The sequence below is a fragment of the Tiliqua scincoides genome, chromosome 3 (assembly GCF_035046505.1).
Source record: "Tiliqua scincoides isolate rTilSci1 chromosome 3, rTilSci1.hap2, whole genome shotgun sequence".
In the NCBI taxonomy this organism is placed as follows: domain Eukaryota; kingdom Metazoa; phylum Chordata; class Lepidosauria; order Squamata; family Scincidae; genus Tiliqua; species Tiliqua scincoides.
In genome coordinates, this window is record NC_089823.1 from 107,454,868 (window position 1) to 107,474,567 (window position 19,700).

Sequence of the window (19,700 nt, forward strand, 5' to 3'; positions counted from 1 at the left end):
CTGGAAAGGTGTTAAGGAAAGCAAAATAATTTCTTATAATTCTAGGGATGTGCATATCCCTGCACAAGGTGCATATTCCTGCATTCATGGTATTTGTTGTTGTTACTACTACTACTACTACTACTACTAGTAGTAGTAGTAGTAGTAGTAGTAGTAGTAGTAGTGGGAGGAGGAGGAGTACTTTTGGAGCACTTATAAAAACTAGGTGCTGTACATAAAGCAAAAAAATCTACAATGTGCCTTCAGGCTTGCAAACTAAATCATAGGTGAGACCCGGCTGCGGGGAACGGGACTGAAATGAAAAGCATGAGGTGCAGGGTTAGTTATGGAATAGAAGAAACACTTTTTTGATTGTTTTTACATCAAGCTCCATCAGGTTTTTACATAGGATCCAGCATGAGGGAGCTAGATGAATGTCAGGAGGTCAAGAGTTTCAGTGCTAGGGAGAGTAAGTGAGAAACTAGAAATGAAGAATACAACTTGTGGCTTAAGGAAAAGAGTGACAGCAGTGGAGCAAAGAGGGTGAAGAAGATCATGGTGAGAGAAGTAGATAGATATGGTGGAACAAGGAAATCATGCCATATGAAGACCAGCAGAAGAGGCTTAAGCAGAACATGAGGAGAAAAGAACACCAAGATAGAGAAAAGAGGAATTTGTGGTCCTGTTTGCATAATATTTTGCTGCCCTTCTGGAAGGATATTTCAGATGTCATTACATACCATTATTTCTGCTTTCAACTATTGAGAGTGATGGTGGTTGCGTGTTTTAAGTTGAATCAAAACAAGGCCAGCTGGCTCAACTACTTCGCTGATCTCCTCAGCTGACTTCTATTGTCAGGTCTGATCTTCTCCACAGGAGCAATTCCAAAAAAATAAAAAAAATAAAAATGTTCTCATGATGTATGGGTGAGGAGGCGGGAAGAAGCATGTTTTCCTACTTGATATACTTTGAAATGATCTGTCATTCTGCATCAGTCTGCTTTGTTAAAAAGTGGCTGTAGTTTTCTGTTTGCTGACCCATTAAAACAAATGCATTTTGAATGCTGTTTGGGTCAGTGCGTTTGTGTGTGAAGCAGTTGAAGCGAGCATCTCACTCATTTAATCTCAATAATGCTGGTGCTATGATCGCCAGGAGCATGCAAAGTGTACTGAGACACAGAAGGAGAAATTAGCCTGGAAAATGGTACATTTGCCATGGGTCTCAAACAGAACATTCCTGACCCATGTGCTACTTCTGATTACAATATCTCACTTTGAATAAGAAAGAGCTCCTGCCAGCTGCCCATTTCAAATAGGGATTGACATTGTTCAGGCAGGTTGAGCATTGTTTTCTTGCATCAGAATGTTGCCATGTTACCTCCAGCCTTTAGGAGGAGTGTTCCTTTTCAGAACTCCAGCTTGGCTGCAAGTGCTGTTTAAGCTTCCCTTGGGGAAGGGGAGGAAGGAAAGGGAAAAGATGACCATTCCCCTACTTCCCTAGGTAGCACTAGAATGATAGGTTTGGAATTGGTTGCCAGCCCTCAAACTTAAAAAAAAAAATTATTGCTGTATAGCAATGGAACAGTGGTGGTTCAGAAGAATGGGCAAGGGAGAAAGTGGGCTTTCTTTCTTTCCTTCCTCTTGAAACATTCCTGTAAGCAGTGGTTCCCAAACTGTGCACCACGGCATCTTGGGGTGCCTTGGTGAATTCACAGGGGTGCCACAGAATGTTCCTTGCAGCCTCTTCCTACCAGCTCTCCCAAGTAATGCTGTCTTGAATTCACATAAGATCTTGTGTGATCCAAGATGGCAGTGCCTGGAAGAGCCAGGCAAAGGTTCCACTTCAACAGGGCTCCGTGACGGCGGGGTGCCGTGACCACAGTAAGTTTGGGAACCACTTAGAGAAATGAGCTTTATTAACCTCATGGCATGCATCCCTCCAGTTGAAATTCTCCCTTCAAGCAACATAGTAGACCAATTCTTTGTTTGAATAGAATAGACCAATAGAATAGAATAGACCAATTCCCTCATTTTCTCCTCTGTCCCCCCCCCCTCTTTCCAGACAGAGTGTGCTTCAGCAGACAGCTGACCATTCCATGCCTCAACTCTTCTCAGCTACAGGCATAACTGATAGATTCACACAGCCTATTAGATGTCTGGATCCTTTCTTAAGACCTTTATTTCCCCTTGCAGGGAAGAAGTGAGGGCTACCCACAGAAAACAATGAAGAAGTGAGGGCTACCCACAGAAAACAATGAAGCAATCTAGCATCACTGTGATGGATGGCAGCAGTGTCTACCTTCCTCCCTGTAAAAGTAGCAGCAAACAGAGGAATTATCTGTCTCCAGAAACTGAGATGAATTACCACAGTATGTTCTTATGTCTATGTCTTATGTCAACATTTCTAAAGGTCCTGGAACTCACATGTTATGTGGTCAATATTTTATTCCTCTGTTTCTGTCTGGAAAAACCTAATTTAAGGCATGCAGGATAATGCATTTAAACACATACACTTGGTTTGGGCACTTGCCTAAGGAGCAGAGCCAGACCTGTGCTAGGACCACTACTGCTGGCAAGAGGCCAGGTCCATGGGCCAAGAAACCATATCTTTCCTTAAGTAATCCAAATGATTCAGTGTTCCACATTTGAATGGAGCTTGTTTACTGCTTAAATGTTAATGTAGTTTTCACGCCTCCAAAATGGAGATGATGCTTTCCAGCTCTGAAACAGCATATTGACCCAGACTTGATTCATTCCCTCCCATCACCTCCACACCCTCCTTGCCCAGTTTTACCCCTCCCCGCTCCTTCCACCTTCCCCACCCCTCCCACCTCTCCCTTAAATGCTGGATTACTTGCTTTGGCAGGTAGCATGAGAGCCAACAATGTGTGCGGGAAGGCTCCAACCTTCCCGCTCATGCCTGGCAGCATGCTAACTCAGTGTGCTGCTGGAAAGTGCTTCATGGTGCTTTTTCAGTTGCTGGCTCTGGCAGAACGTGCGTTCCTCCAGTGCTCAACCCAAATAGGACTGAATTGTGAGTTTGCTATTAGTATACATAATATTAGGTTAGGAGTATACCTGGCCACCCTCCAGATAAGCACACCAGGCAGAGGTGTGGGTTGATGGCTCACTTTATTAATTAAGAACATTATACTTGCAGCAGGGAGAAAAAACGTAACTCCACCCCAACGTTCAGGCAACTAAGTTGGGGAAACATTAATAACCATCTGTCTCCCCCAGTAATCAAAAAGCGTCTCATCCTGACTCTAAGCTGAACTCAATTGTAGACTGAGTAAGCCTATCACCTCCAATCCGTCAAGACAGCTGGACAGCACATATTCTCACAGGCAAAGTATTGTGGTGGTCTCTGCATGTTCCAGCCAGTGGATTTGCCTGCCAACCTGGGCAAGTGTCATCTCAGCATGTTTGCTATCCTCAGAAAGTATGCTAAATCCTTTGGCCCTGTCTACCCAGCTCTCACACCATCTGCCCAAAGTGACCAGAAAAGGCAAAGGGGAGAAACTACCACTGCCTGTGGCAGTCTGGGGTAGGCAAAAAACACCACCAGCTGAAGCGCCAATCAGGCTGAAAGTAAAAAATTCCTACCTTGCTACAGTAAAGGGCGACTGTACACAGCATGAGTGAGAAGGGCTCAAGAAGTGTAGCGAATGAAGGAGGCCAGCAGGAATGCCCTCCCAACAAGCTAGCATGCCACACCTCCCCATAGAACTCAGCCAATCAAGTGGTTAGGATTTCATGCCTCTAGTCTAGCACACATGTGGAAGGGTCAGGCAAAATGTAGCAGAGCGTTATGTAGCAGCCACCGTAATTCTGATGAACATTTATTGGGTGCATCAGAGGACCTAGCTAGCCAAGCTATGGCTTGCCTACCTAGCCACTTCTTCCCCATAGTGATAATGTGTTTCACATTAATAGGGTCCTCCACTTTATCAACTGATTGCAGGAACTCAATGTGCATGATTATTCCATCAAAGGCCCCTCCCACTGCATGGTTGGGTAAGTGAACAAAGGCTCTAAAGCATTGTATTGGCAACCTTCAGTCTCGAAAGACTATGGTATCGCGCTCTGAAAGGTGGTTCTGGCACAGTGTCTAGTGTGGCTGAAAAGGCCTCAGAGAAAAAGTGAATTTTGTGGCATTTACTATTATTGAGAAAGGTATCCTGATTTTTCCATTAGAATCCAGGGGGCCTTATTCATATTCTGCACTTTCTATCCTGTTTCCTAGAGAGGTGATCAATATTTATACCGATCTTTGAAGAGTTAATGTACTCATACATGTTCAATAAAAATGATATGAAACTGTTAAGCCTTATTATGGAAAGTTTGGCTGACACATTCAGTAATGAGTGCGAAGCCCTTCTACTGAATTCACCATTTTTTGTATGCTCCCCCCATTTAACAAACACTGTAATTTGCACCACGGAAAATATATATTTTGGGTGTGCTGAATCTTCCACATTTCTCATTTTATTACTGATAATATAATATCCATTATAATTTTAGACTTAATCTTTACTGCAGGCTATTTTTCTTCTTCTTGGCATCTTTTCCCACAATGAGCTACAGCATGAGAAATGTTGAAATCATTATGCAATACAGACTCCTGTCAGGAAGAAACTCAAGGTCTGCGCCATGACTAATGGTGACTGAGATACCTGAACAGAAACCTCCCTGCATTTGTCTCTCAATGTGTGTCTCTGTTTGGGTGGCGTTATCTAATTAAACTGAGTTCCAAAGCATATGACCTTGGAAGGAAGCTCCATCAGACTCAGCAGTTAGGACTTTCTAGGGCATGTCTCAGGACCTTATTACTTTCATTAGTAGAAAGAGAACTCTAATGAAAACTTAAAACCTCAGTTTTTGTTTTTATTTTTTTAAATAAAGAACATATTCTGCCCTCTGGTGGCATAAATATGTAACTTCTTGCTTCAGATACCAGACAAATAAAGGCCATTTCACTTATTCTAATTATCCCACACCTAGATGGAGGAATAAACTGTGTGGGAAGAAAATGTTATCATTAATGTGTGAAGTATAAGGCAAATGTTTGTTGCTGTTTGTTTTTTGAATGAGACTATTAATGTGTTTGTTGCACAGAAAAAAAGTTGGCTCATACTTGTACATTACAGTAAATGGAGGCAGGGAGGGGGTGTTTTGGGGCAGGAGGAGGGTGGAACAGGGGAGGATTGGGGCTTAGAAGGGGTCGGATCGGCGGTGGCAGCATACAGCATATCTTAACCCCCCTCCCAGTTGGCCCGGTGTTATACCAGGCTTCTCAGATTTTCACCAACTGGTGCTGATCCAAGAAGCCCCATAGGGATTGCTGGGGCTTTACTTGGGGTCAGGGAAAATATATCCCCTTACCCTGAGGATACCTCCAGCCAGCTTCTAAGCTGCACTGGATGCAATTAATGCAACTTGGATTCACTGGATGCAACTTCAGACTGGACTGCCCAAATGTGTGAAGTGACCCTTTGGACAGCTTCAGACATGCACTTAGAGCACTAGAAGCACTAAGTGTGACTCCATTCTGAGCAGCAGAGAGTGTGGCATTCATTGTGCATGTACACAAGAAACATGGCTTCTTGAGTGGTAAGCAACCACAATTCTTCATCTGTAGCAGCAGAGAAACATAAGCCTGTGGGGGAAGAAGTAACAGCTTGTTTATGGATTAGCTGTATTCTTTGTTTAAGAGAACTGTATTTGGGGTGTTAGGCATGTGGGTTACCTTCCTCAGATAGACATTTACCTTGGAAAGATCTAAAGTCCTTCTTCATAAACAAAACTAACCTCCGAAATAACCCTAAGAGCATTGTTGGAGTTGTGGGAAAGGTGGAGAGATTTCATCTTTCTGGCTGCTGACAAAAAGTCTGGAAGGATTTTCATGGATTACGCTCGGAAGTTAACCTAGGAAAAACTCAAACTCTGTTTAGAAATGATTCCTTCCTGCTTCTAATGTTCAGTGAATGCTCGGAAGAAACCAGAGCATGTTAGCTATACTAGCCCAGGTTCTAATCTAATACTGGGATAGGTGAGGTGGGATAGGTGAGGGCAAAGTGCCACTTCAAGGGACTCATGAGTCCTTCATTAGTTTTGCTTGGGATACCACTAAAAAAAAATCATACTTTGAAGTGTGATATTGCTCCCACATTTTCAAACTAGAGAATGTATGATATGATTAGTTCCTGGTCATGAAAATAGTTAATGAGCAGAGCCACTGAACAACACAGAGCTATATAGGCTCAATACTAATAATATTTAATAGTCACTCTTTGCTACCCATGATCTATTCCTATGTTTACTGCCATCCTTTGCAGTCAAGCACTGAATGTGTGGCTGCTTGGACAAGGAGGTGCATACGTGTGAGTACGTGGCTAGCAAGTGCAGTTTCAAGCCCCACTCCATAGGTTCAGTCAACACAAGGAGGGCAATGTCTGCATAGGTCTACTGTGAGCTGATACTCAGTTCCTTAAGACAGTGGTTCTCAAGCTTTTAGCACTGGGACCCACTTTTTAGAATGAGAATCTAAAAACCCACCGGAATTGATGTCATGACTGGAAGTTATGCCACCACACAGGAAATTTTTGACAATCTTACCCACACTTACCCAGGAGTAAGTCCCGTTTACTATCATTGTGAAAAGCATAGACAAAGTAGCCTGTTAAAGTATAGATGTGTCAAATTTCTCCATATGCAGTCACATAGTGGTAGCATCAAGACTAATATATTAAAAATAAAATATTGAAATGAATGGGGGCGCACCTGAAATTGGCTCACGACTGCCTAGTGGGTCCCGACCCACAGTTTGAGAAACACTGCCTTAAGAGCTAGGAGAGTAAATGACCTGATAAGGCAAAGGAATAAGTGGAACAATCTTGGTATGCAAGAACAACCTGAAATCTTGACCTGGCATCCAGCTTGGCTGATTAGTAGTAACTTAGAGGGCAAGACCATCCATGTGTTGCAGCTGTTTACCTGCAAGAAACAGAATAGACTCTCAGGCACCTTGGGAATGGAACTGTTCTTTGTTATTTCAATTTTGTTTTTCTTTCTTGCTCAATATTCTGCAATAATGATATGATGGATATGATTCTTCCGGTGTATGCATGGTGTGGTGCAAGTCACCCAATCAAACTTGACTCCCAAGCAACTTAGGAAAAACACCACTACCTTGCAAGCCATCCAATCCTTGGAGGGCCTGAAGGTTACATGAAACCAAGTAGGAGGCTAGATGAGAGTGATCGCAGTGTTTGTGTGCATTTCCTTAGGCAGATAAAGGAGTTGCCTACAGATGAGTGCTCCATGCATGATTCCCCTTGCCCACTCAAGCAGCTAGGACTGTATGCATGTATTTCCAGCAATGTTTGATAGTGCTAATCGCTTGTTCAGGAAGGGAAGCTGGGAGCTGAATGTATCCTCCACCCTCCCCACCCTTTCTATAACTGATCTACATGTCTGATAGGCTCCAGGGCATCCAGTATGACAACAGTTGAAATATTCACAATCCTGTTTATTTGTCGGACTTATCGGCAAGCCTGCAAACTCAGTTTTATCACCAGGAATGGCTATCTGTGGGTATTTGTGGCATTCCTAGAAGGAAAGTAACACTGTTGAGATGCAAAAAGCTAGAGGACCAAGTGTGATTCTTCAGTTAGATTTGTTTGGGACGCCACTAAAACAGGAATATTCACATTTTGAAGTGCGATATTTCTTCTGCATTTTCAAACTACAATAGAGCATGCATTATATCAGATATCTCCCAACTTTTCAATACAAGGGCCACATCATATATTTTTTCACATTTCCATGGCCCCCCAAAAATTGGCCTGTGAAAATTTTTATGAATGAATGAATGAACTTAAAATGAATGAATAAGTTTTACTTGGATCTTTTTTGTAATCAGCATATTATGATTCAGAACAAAGGAGAAATCTGACAATTACAAAGAAAAAAATGTGTGCATTAACAGTTGCCCCAATCATGTGACTTACAGTCCTTGGCAGTGAATCAGGGTCCACAGACTTATTCATTTTATCATGTGCATGAGAATGTGCCTCTTCATCAATAATGTCTAACACAGAGAGTGGACATTGCAATGATGTGTATTCTCCTGCACATCTATATCTATTTCTGCTCACACTGAATCCAGCAAGGGAAAAGTGCAAGGAAACCTTTTGCTACATTAGTGTTATTCAGAATATTTATATAATGCCTTAAAAGGGAAAAAAAGTTCACAAAGCATAGTAAAAGAAATAGGGAAAAAAATGCTTCCAATAGCCAAAGAGTTCACAACCTCACACAAAATGCAAACCTGCAACAGCCTCTGGACAGGGTCTATGCAGGCTTATATAAGGACAGTTGCTCTCCCTTGCTAAACACTAGACAGTCACCACTTTAAAAGGTGCCTCTTTTCCCCATCAGCAGGGATGTAATGCCATTGTTGGGACAAGTCATAAAGATGTACTGAGTGGAGTATTTGAAAAATTATCACACAACTATTTGGCTAGGCAGTGGTTTTCTTCAGCCAATGAATCAGCCAATGTAACTGAAAAGGATACCTCTGTTTTAATGAAACCTCATTAGACAGCATTGCTGACAGGCTTAATTAAATTCAGGTGATGTGCCATCATGTTATGCTGGCAATAAAAAGGGGTGGGGTAGCAAGAGAAAGAGGCCAACCAATAAACACATTTCTTGCAGTACAGCAGGTGGAACTTAATACAAGATCATGTGTCATTTATCTGAGAATCTGTTAATCCTCACTCAGTGGTTCCCTGGATGCTTCTGCACTTTGCTGACATTATTGATTTATTGCACTATAGTTAAAAAAAATAAACAACATATTGCTGCAAGTTTGGCTATTGTGATTATGTTCAATGGGTCTATCACTGATTTTGCCTAATGTGGCACTGAACAAGGGGTCTAGTGATCCTAACAGCACAATCTACTCAGAACAAGTTGTAATGAGTTCAGAGCAGCAGTGTGCGGTGTGGGGTGGAAGGTGAGGCAAATCCAGAGGTGTAACACCTCTCCCCAGCATCTGGGGCAGTGACGACATAACATCATGCAGTCATAATGTCACAACCCCGGCTTCTCTCCAAGGCGGGGCTTTGCTCACCTCCTCCTTTCCTGAGGAAGCCTTCCCTGACTTGGAGCCTTCCCTGATCCCAGAGATAGGTGTGGCAAACTTTGAAGTGACTGGGTGGAGCCTGGAGGCAGCCATGTGCCCCCTCTGGTGTGGCACCTGGGCATGTACCATTCAGGGTCTGCCATAGATACAACTTTGGGCAGAACATAGCTACAGGCTCTGGGAAGAACTGCCCCACCAGAGTTTTTTTGAAAACTGCTGCCACCACTGTGATCATGCAAACACAACCCATGCACTCTAGCTGCTCAGAGCACATGGATTGTGAGTGTTTGCACACTCACAGCTTTGGCAGTGGTGGTGGCACTTTTAGAGGAACCCTGGTGGGGCATCACTGCCTCACCTTCCGCTTTCACACCGCATGTTGCTAGTTCAGAGGGAATCACTTCCAGGTAAATGTGTATAGCAGCAATTTTCAAACTCTCAGGGGGAGTTTGAGCCACTCTAAGTCCTTGCAGGGCCGGGGGGGAGGCAGCATGGGTGGGGGGGAAGGCAGCGACGCGATCCCCAGAATCGTGCCACTCAAGAGGCTGCAGGGGCTTGGCTGTACTTACCAGAATTTCCTGCAGCCTCCCAGGGGTGCAGGGAGCCCTGCGCGATCTTCTGCAGGGCTCCCCGAAGCTTAAGGAGTGAAAGTGGAGCAATCGCGCTCCACTTCTGGTTTAGCGGAGGCAGGGCGCGATCGCTCCACTTTCACTTCTAAAGCTTCAGCTGCAGACAGTCACGCAGGACTCCCCATACCCCAGGGAGGCTGCAGAAGACTCTGGTAAGCACAGCCAAGCTCCAGCAGCCCCCTGAGTGACACGATCCTGGGGATTGTGCCGCTGCCTCCTCCCTGCCTCCAGGTTGCCCCCTTAAGGGGGCAGAGGCCAGGGTCCACAGGTTGGGGCATTGGAACGCCCCAGTTTGAAAAGCCCTGGTGTATAGTATTGTAGCCTCAATGTCTAGAATCACTCTTCAGTCTTAAGGATGTCACAACTTCCAGTTGTCTGCCTTTTCTTGTTGGGGGGAGGAGAAAATCTGAAAAGAGAGAGAGCTGGGAGTTTAACTTGTTAGTTAAACAGGGATGACCCCTGGGGTGGGGTCTTTTAAATGGTCTTTTAAAAGAAAAAAAATCTGATGCAGGATTAGTTGTGCTGCATACTTAGGGAGTCTGCTTGCTTCCAATATGCTCTGCTGTAAATAATGCAGTATTACAAGGCATCATGAATCTTCAGTCTTCCTCATTCTCATTCCATGGAAGCACAGTCTGTAAAGAAGCCCTTCCTGTAACTCCCTCACATCCAGGGATGTCAAGTGTTGCTTCTTTCTTGAAACACTGGTGCCAGAGTTGGGATCTTAGAAAAAACCGATTGATGGTATACATTAAACCAGAATAGAGCAAATAGTCGTACTTTTAGGGCGCAATCCTAACCAACTTTCCAGCACTGGAATAGCTGTGCTAGTGGGGCATGTGCTGTATCCTGCAGTTGGAAGGCAGTCATGGAGGCCTCCTCAGGGTATAGCAATGTTTGTTCCCTTACCATGAAGTTGCATTACCCTTAAGTTGGTGCTGGAAAGTGGGTTAGGATTGTGCCCTTAGTAAAATTGGAACTTCCTAGTAGGACAAGGAAGACAAACCTAAAGCACCTGTAAATATGTGAACTTTACATAGATGCTATGTGCTGGCTCAATATACAACCCCCCAAACCATGAAATAGTATTACATGAACAACTCTCATGTAATAATAGGAATCTTGTTCTAATGATTTTTAGTAGCATGTGGTAGTATTACATTTTACTACTGCTATTCAAGGTGACATCGCAAGGCATTACCCAAAGTCTTACCAAATATTAGATCTCAATGAATAAAACTCAGTGACCTGACCCAACACGAGAGATTCTTGTTCAAGAAAACAATGTATGCAGAAGCAATGGCTTAAGTTCAAATTGAGTTCACCGTCTAGATGCAGATTTATTACCCCATATTCTAATATGAGGACTCTAACATGGCCCCATTAGCACTACACAATGGGGGAGAGGCATTTACTGACATCCATACTCACACCGCATTAGTGCCACACACATTGAGTGGCATGTACCACTCAAGGACCACAATATCCATATGTCTCATTGGGCTTCCTAAAATCTTACAAATGACTGAAAGCTATATATTAGTTGAGATGCACTGGAAAATGAAAACTACGAGCAGCATGTTATCAAAAGATAAACACAGAATCCCGATCACCCAATTAAAGAGGTGGTCGGAGTTTGTTTGGCCCTGGCCAGGACACTCTGAGAGTCCAGCCCCTCCCCAAGGGGGAGGTGAAGGGGGCTGGGTCTAGCAGCCACGGTGGACCTTTTAAAAGGGGATGAGACCCAGCCCTCTTCCTCCTTGTCCACGTGGGCACCGTGGGAATACCCGCCCGCCCGCCCTAGAGGCAGTCTGAGTTTAACTGGTCGCCGTTTGGGGCCGGGTAGGAATTTTTTGCTGCCTGCCAAGATTGGCCGAGGGGCAGGCAGTTTTTTCGCCTACCCCAGACTGTTATGGGCCTGGGGGTTACACCCCCCCTGTTTGCAAGCTGCCATTGGTCACTTTAAGAGGGCTGGTGGTGCGGGTTAGGAGGCATGAATGGGACTTTGGCATGCACCTTCAGGCGGCATAGGCAGGGCAGAACCCTATTTCAGTCCTCAGGGGCTTGGCGGCACGAGGACGTGGACGGGGCCCTGGCCGGGACTGCGGGGCGCACTTCAGAGGCTCAGCGGCTCGAGGTGGTGCAGTCTGCGGTCCGGCTGCCTTCCCCTTAAGGGATAGACATGGATGAGCGCGCCGCCCAGCAGTGGGGCGCGACTTGGAGTCGGGTGCATGCCCGCCTGAGGGCAGAGGTTTCTGGTACCACCCAGAGGTCCCTCCCCGCACCACAGGGGCTTTTGCTGCCTCGGATGCTGCAGGTCTCAGCCTCTGCTTCTCTTGGTAACATGAAATAAAGTTGCCCTTTCTCCCATATCTGTTGTCTCGAGTGTTCATTAGACAGTGCGGAAACAAAAGCCTTCCTGATAGTTGAAATGCTAGAAAATGGCAAAATGTGACAAAAGCTCTCAAAAAGAATCTTAGCCAGTCCAATACAGCCTGAACCAACTTTTTCTCCCTTGCTGCTGAGGAAAGTGAAGTACCTTAATTTTTCTCCCCAGTATAATATAATTGACTTAAGACTTTTTTGTGATGTGTCAGAGAAATCTGAAAGGGCTTTGGCACCCCTGTGCTCAATTGTTATAGGGTCATTTGCTTATTTTGAAGCAGTCCTTTGGAAAGGAACTATTTTAACTGCAACCTAAATTATTTTAAGACTATCTTAGCTTGGTTCTTGCATGCATCTTTTTAAAGCAAACCTTTATAAATTTGAGTGTATGTGAAACATCTAATTTTCTTTTCCTGCAGGTCCTAAACCTCTATCAATCTGCTTCCACTTAGCCTTTGTATGTACACTTAGGAGGCATTTACTTACCCATATACAATCATTTTACTTTGCTGATCTTTCTGCTCTTCATGAGCCCCTGAAGTCATTGAAAGGAGCACCAAAAGTTCTACAGCTTTGTTTATCAAAATGAGGCACTCTGAATGGTTTTCAATGAGCCTTCTTGCTCCCTTTTCCGACTGGTTCTTTCTTGTTTTGAGGATGCTTTCAACCCTCAAATTGTGCTAAAAATTTCATGATTTGGTACTACAGTACAATGTGACCAAAGGTCTCTCTGACATGAGCAAAGAATACCGAATAGTTTTGATTTTCCTTTGCTTATCTGAGGAGCTTGGAGCCATGATTGATTTCCTTCTTTAGAGAAGCCAAGTGCTCATGGCAATACAGAGTCTAAGAACATGGGGACAAAACCTCAGCATTGATTCTACTTAAGAAAAAACAGACAAATTGAAACTTCTCCCCATGAACTCCTTGGGTGCTTCACAGTTCATGTGGCAGTTATTCATGCTACTGCTACACTGTAGTTTAAGCAAGAACCTGTTGTTTAAAAGGGAGAAACTTATTTCCAAACAAGCAAAATGTGCACATTCTTCTGACCAATGAGAGAAGCTAGAGCAGAGGTGCCCAAACCCCAGCCCTGGGGCACTTGTGGCCCTTGAAGACTCCCAATCTGGCCCGCAGGAAGCCCCCAGTCTCCAATGAGCCATTGGTTCTATGGAGACTTGCTGGAGCCTGTGCTGGCCTGATGCAACTGCTCTCGGTGTGACAGCCAACTGTTCAACCTCTCGCATGAGCTGCGGGCCAAAGGCTCTCTCCACTGCTTGCTGTTTCATGTCTGTGATGCAGCAGTGGCAGCAATGGAAAGGCCGGCCTTTTATAAGCCTTGAGCTATTGCAAGACCATCATTCATTCATATAAGTTCCATCTCTAATATATTCATTTATGTAAATTTATTCAAATTTGAAATGTAAATCAATTTTTTTTTTCCTGGCCCCCAAAACAGTGTCAGAAAGATGATGTGGCCCTCCTGCCAAAAAGTTTGGACACCCCTGAGCTACAGGATTATTTCCTTTGCAATCCTCATGCAACTAATTTATGGTGAAGGTAAGAGGTTCCCATTCCTTTTGTGACAGCCCTCTTAGCTATTGTTTTACAAGATTATGGGGGACCATTACCATGGCTAAAACTCAGGGGAACTAAAAGGCTTCTACCACGTAACTGGAGTACTGCAGCAGGTCTTCAATAAATGACCCAAGTAATTAGATTCATGCAGGAGAAGATAGTTCTTAAGATATCCTGGGTCCCACCTTGTTTAAGACTCTGAAGGTCAAAAGCAGCATCTTAATATTGGGATCAGCAACCTATAATGCATTTCCCTACCTTCACTAGTAGCTGTCAGTGACTTGGTCCTATTCCTTCAGTGACTGCTAGTAAAGAACAAAGCAGTTTGTAGAAAACACACCATACTAATTTCCAAGGTGGACAAAAGATACAGCCTACACCATAATGTGGCTCCACCCACATGTGGGTGGGAGGCTTTGTTGCCTGGTTGTGCCCTGTGCATGACATGTTGGGCTGTCACTGGTGGAGCCTTCAAATGAGGAGGGTCCCCCGGGCTGCTTGCAGCATGAAAGCTTCCCTGTGCCATAAGGTGTGCTGCACTGAAGGCTCCCACCTGCTCACCCAGGAGGGAGCAGCCTAAGACTAGCTGGTTACCATAGGAGTCCAAGTAGGTATTTTTTACTCCATTCTGGAATTGGCCAAGGTGGATCAGGATCAGATATGTTTTTCATTGACATTTTTATCAAGAGTTGTTTTTTTTCTTAGTTATACAAAACACAGATCAATACAGTAGTTGTTCCCCATCCGTTAGTCTTCTGACAGGCACTTCTGTTTCAGTGAAAAACTAGAAGTGCCTGTTAGAAGGCTCTGGCAGGCATTCTGAGGCATGGGGGGGGGGGCTCGCCGACACCCCAGAACATTAGGTTCTACCACTGATTTCATTATCTACGGTTTTTGGCATTGTAGGGATTTCAGGAACAGGACCCCGGTGGATGCTGAGGGTGGACCTGTATACCCATCCCCCACTCACCCCAGCCCTTCTGTAACTGATGAAAAATCTAATACAGACCACACAAATCAATAATCAATATCATTCCTAGAAACAACAAAAACAATTCCAGTACAGTTCACTGCTATCAGGAAGAGATGCCCAGAAGGAACTGGAGAGATTGATCCGGCTGTCCCGCTTTCACTGCCACCATCACTCTGTCTCTCCCAAAGCAAGCAGTACTTCAGATAATACTGACACATGCTCGTACATGCACCACATTCTACAGAGTTAACTGCAAATGCCTCTGTCTGGTTGCCTTCAATCCATCATGGAGGAAAATGCTTTTGTGGGCATAAAAGCAGAACGCACTCATTGAGCCACTTTCTATCTATAATGTTCTAGCATTGTAACCCAGGCATGACTGATCTGATGCACCACGCCAATATTGTTATTACATTTTATTATTTCCTAGCCAATGCTCGGAATGAATTTTACCAGGTATGGCTAACCAAAGAGCACTCCTGCTTCCCAGTTCTTCTGATTTTATAGCCTTATTATTCTCTATTGTCCTTTCATCCAATTGCTTATAAATTCTCTTCAGGCATCTCTGAATGCCATAGTGGCTTCTCCAGCTGCAAGAAAATGTCCCCTCTGTGACTTCAGAAATGATTTGACTAATCCCTTTACCGTTATCAATTCATTATCGGCAGAGAAATGTCAGGTTAGTAATTCAGAATCGGAATCAACCTTTTCCTCCCTGTCCTGCCTGCCCTGCAACTTGAATTTTTCAAACTTAAGAACTATTGGATTTTTAAACATCACTGCCAGTAGCATATGGAAGATGTGCAGCGCAATCCTATCTCGCATTGGAACAGGCAGGCCAGGAGGCCTGCCCTGCATCGAGCGCAAGATAAGGCCCCAAAGTGGTTCAGCCAGAGGTAAGGGGAAACTCTTTTCCTTGCCCCCGAGTAAGCCACAGCAGCCCCAATGGGCCTCCTTGGACATGCACACCTCCTGAGGTGCCATAAGTCCAAGGAGAGAGGAGTGAAGCCTGAGCGCCTAGAGAGAGACTGATTGCCTCTGTGCATTTCAAAAGGTTAGTAAGGTTGTTTTTAAATCACCAGAGCAAAGAGACTTCGTTTTTTAAATTGATTTGCTTTAGTGCATTTTTTGCCATTCACATGAGTTCTGGGAATGGAATCCTCGCGAATAATGAGACTCAACCTGTAGTTTTAAATTTAATAATAATATAGTGTTTAAATTCCATACAATCCAACCTGTCCTCTCAGATCATCAGAAGGAGCCCTTCTAACTGCGCCACCACCAGCAGAGGTGAGAGGGATGGTGGCAAGAAAGAGGCCTTTCTCGGTGGTGGCTCCCCATCTGTGGAATTCCCTCCCCCTGTAATCGAGAACAGCTCCCTCTTTAGAGTCCTTTTGGCGGGGGCTTAAGACCTTTTATTCAGCGAAGACTTTTTATGCTGACACTGGGGGCATGGAGCTTTTTTATGAACAAACTTTAATCGGGATCCAAGTTTTATTGTGTTTTATTGTTTTTAAATGTCTTATTGTTTATATATATGTGGGGGGGCGGTTAGTATTGTTTTATTTGTAAGCCAAGTTGGGATAGAAAGGCAGGATATAAATTCTATTGACTGATTGATTGACCACATGAAATTAATAGACGAGTGTTTTCAGCTTTGTTTTTGTCATGTCCTACATTTTTCTTGTGTGTCCTAAACTTTGGGGTGCCTTGTCATCTTTTACAGTCATGACATCTGGTCCCCCTGCTTGCCCCTCTCCCCGCCCCTTAAGGGGCCAGAGGCTGCTGCCATATCCTCTTCCCCCTCCTGAGTCCTGGTGCCTGACATGGGAGTAGACCCATTGGGGCTACTGGAGCTCTATGTGATATAAGGGAACAGCAGTTTCCTTACCGAACAAGACTTCCGGCTGCTTCCCCCTGCCTGCAAGATACAGCAACAGTTTTGGCACTGTTGTACTGCCAAGCAACAGCTGGGATAGGATTGGTCCCTTAGAGATTAAAGATGTGCCTGTTAAGAAAAACATTGATTTGCTTGTTAAATTCTTGGACCTGATGAATCTGAGATGGCAATAGGGCCATTCACACATGCAGAGTCACCCCTGAAAGAGCCAGATAATGGGACTATTTTCGGTTTTAGTCCTAAGGTATAAATATAGAATTTCAATTGTTTGGGGGTAATGGACAAGAGTTCTTTCAGCAGTATTCAATACATTTATTACAGCCTGAACTTCAAACTGTTAAACCTAATGCCTTCCCAGACACACATCACGTGATGCATTTTTATTATGCCCAAGATAGCTGAAAAACAAGTATTAATAAGGGGTGGGGAAGTGGCTACAAAAGGCGAGTTTAAACTAGATATAATTACAAATAAGCCAGACCCTGGGGAGCTATTAGCAATATTATAGGTCTGCCTTTACATTTAGAAGACAATGAAATAGGTCCAGTGTTACAACAAAGGCCAAGAAGGCTTGTAAAAGTATAATGAATGTCAGGTTTTTGGAGGAAAGCAATTAGATGAGTCAAATGGCAATAAAATGTTTTAAGGAGTGTTTCCTAGGTGGTTGAATTACAAATATAGCTATCTTTGAAGAGAGAGAGCATCCAAAACATAATTCAAATATTGCCCTTGTAAGGAAAACCGCACAATTCAGGACATTTCCATTCAGAAGGAAGTCCCCTTGCATCCAACGGGGCTTACTACCAGGAATGTTTATATAGGATACACTTACAAACTGCAGTGTCTAATCAGAAGTAAGCACCATTGATTTCAATGGGGCTTATACAAGAGTAAGTGTGTACAGGAGTGCAGTCTAATTTAGTGAATAGACAGTTTTGAAATGGCTAAAGAAAGTCAAGCTTCCCATAAATTTTAGTCCTCAAAGTGGCCTGCAGATCACCTAATTCATTGGTCCTATTACCTACAGGTGAGTAACAAGTGCTACCTGACACTGAATCAAACTGTTGGTCCTTCTAGCCCAGTACTGGTATCTACTTTGTCAGGTCAAGTCCCTCCCCAAGCTGCAGTCAGCTTTCCTGTAGATTGCAGGGACAGAACTAGGCATTTGTATGTAAAACATATGACCTACTACTAAACTAAGGGCACAATCCAAATAGCGCCCTGGGCCGGCGCAAATCTCTTGTGCCTGCCTCCGGATGTTGCAAAAGTGCCATAAGGATTGAGGTATCCTCCCTGAGTTGGGAGGCCGGCACATGGACATGCACTGGGCTCCAGAGGCCAAATCCAACCTTGCTTCACTGGCGGATAGGTTAGTTTGTGCCGGTCGAGTTAGGTCAGGACAGGGATCTGGGAAGAGTGGGGGAGGGTGGAAAGGGGGCATTTTGGAGTGGGGGAGACAGGGTGGCGGGCAGGCCTATGGGTGGGCCAGGCCCAGTAGGGGCCTAGCATTTAGGTGGTGCAGATCCAAGTAGCCCCATTTGGGCCACTGTCATGTGGCACAGTGTAAGGGGAAGTGATTCCCCTTGCCTTGGGTTGCGCCACAGCCAGCCCCAACCATGCACTGGATACAGCACAGGCAAGCCAGTCTGCCTGTTCCAGTGCAGGAGTGGGCTGCATGGCATTTAACTACCTTCTCCCACTTTCCTCCATGGTACCTACAACAGCTTGAAGGCTGGCAAGAAGGAGAGGCACATTGGCAGAGACTGACTCCATCTCTTATTCATTCTGTCCTCTTTCTGCTTTACTGCTTCTGCCCAGACACTACATTACTTCTCTGGATTCTGGTGATGTGTGCTTAGGTCAGGGCACAAGTAATAAATGCAGATAAAATGAGATTGAGGTTAATTGTCCATGAATCTAGTCCTACAGAGTGTACTTTTACAGTAGAATTTTGGGCCAACCAAAGTTTCCAGACCATTTTCAAAGGTAGTTCCACAAGAATGCTCCACAAGATAATAAGCCAGTCTTGAGGATACTAGAACATGAACAACTGTGGCTGGGTCCATCTGAGGATTGAGGTATCCTGAATTATAATGTCAGTGGAATATTCTCTATTTACTTTCTGAGGTTTCTTAAGAGGGCCTGAGGCCCCCACTCTCTAGTGAAATAAATCCAGACTGGGGTGGAAAAGCTGCTGTCATCAACCACTCTAGCCCCTTTTCAGCAATATTCCCCACGCAAAACTGCAAAGACAATTCTCTGTGGCAATGCCTTCCACCTCGTGCATTTGATCCATTTCAGTCTTGCTGCAGTTTGAATAACTTACATTTGTATAAATACTCAAGGTTCAACAAACAAATGAGCAAAGACACCTGCACAGGATATCTCCAAGAAGATCTTATCAAACAGTAATTATGGGCCAGTAGAGCCCTGAATACCTACTGTAAATTTATCTTAAACCCCAAGTGCACCATACTTATATTTCTAAAAGATCTTGAAATATTCATAGCTTGTCCTCCAAAAGGGCTTCAGGGGAATATTGTGGCTTGGTTCCAAAGGTATCTCTGATAATAGCGCTCTAAGTGAGTTAGAATAGAGAACGCACTCCATGTGCCACTGTAAAAAATAGCTTTTGGGTATCACTATAGTTCAGATCCAAGGACATCTCTTTGGAGGATTCCCCAGGGCAACTGAAAGATGAGCATCAGTAAGTATCATAGTCAGTGCTCTATAATTATAGTAAAGGCATTATCAGCAGAATTGCCTTAAGGAACTAAAGACATTTAAGTCACACAATTTTTGTTCCATTCTCTCAGTAAGTATTATTCCCTTCCAGCCCAATCCTATCCAGCACCCACCACTGCCAATGCAGCAGCACCAAAATGGCAACTGCAGCATCCTATTGTGTGGGAGCAGGTGCAGAGGTCTTGTCTGGGTAAGCGAATAATTGTTCCCTTACTCAGGGTGCGCATATGTGGTGCAGGGGGTTCTACTCAGACTTGAGCTAAATAGCTGGTGCGGGTCTTCATGGACCCATGCCAAACAGGTCCAAGAATCAGGTCCAAGAAGGGGGATCCAGTCCAATGGATTAGGTCCAAGAAGGGGG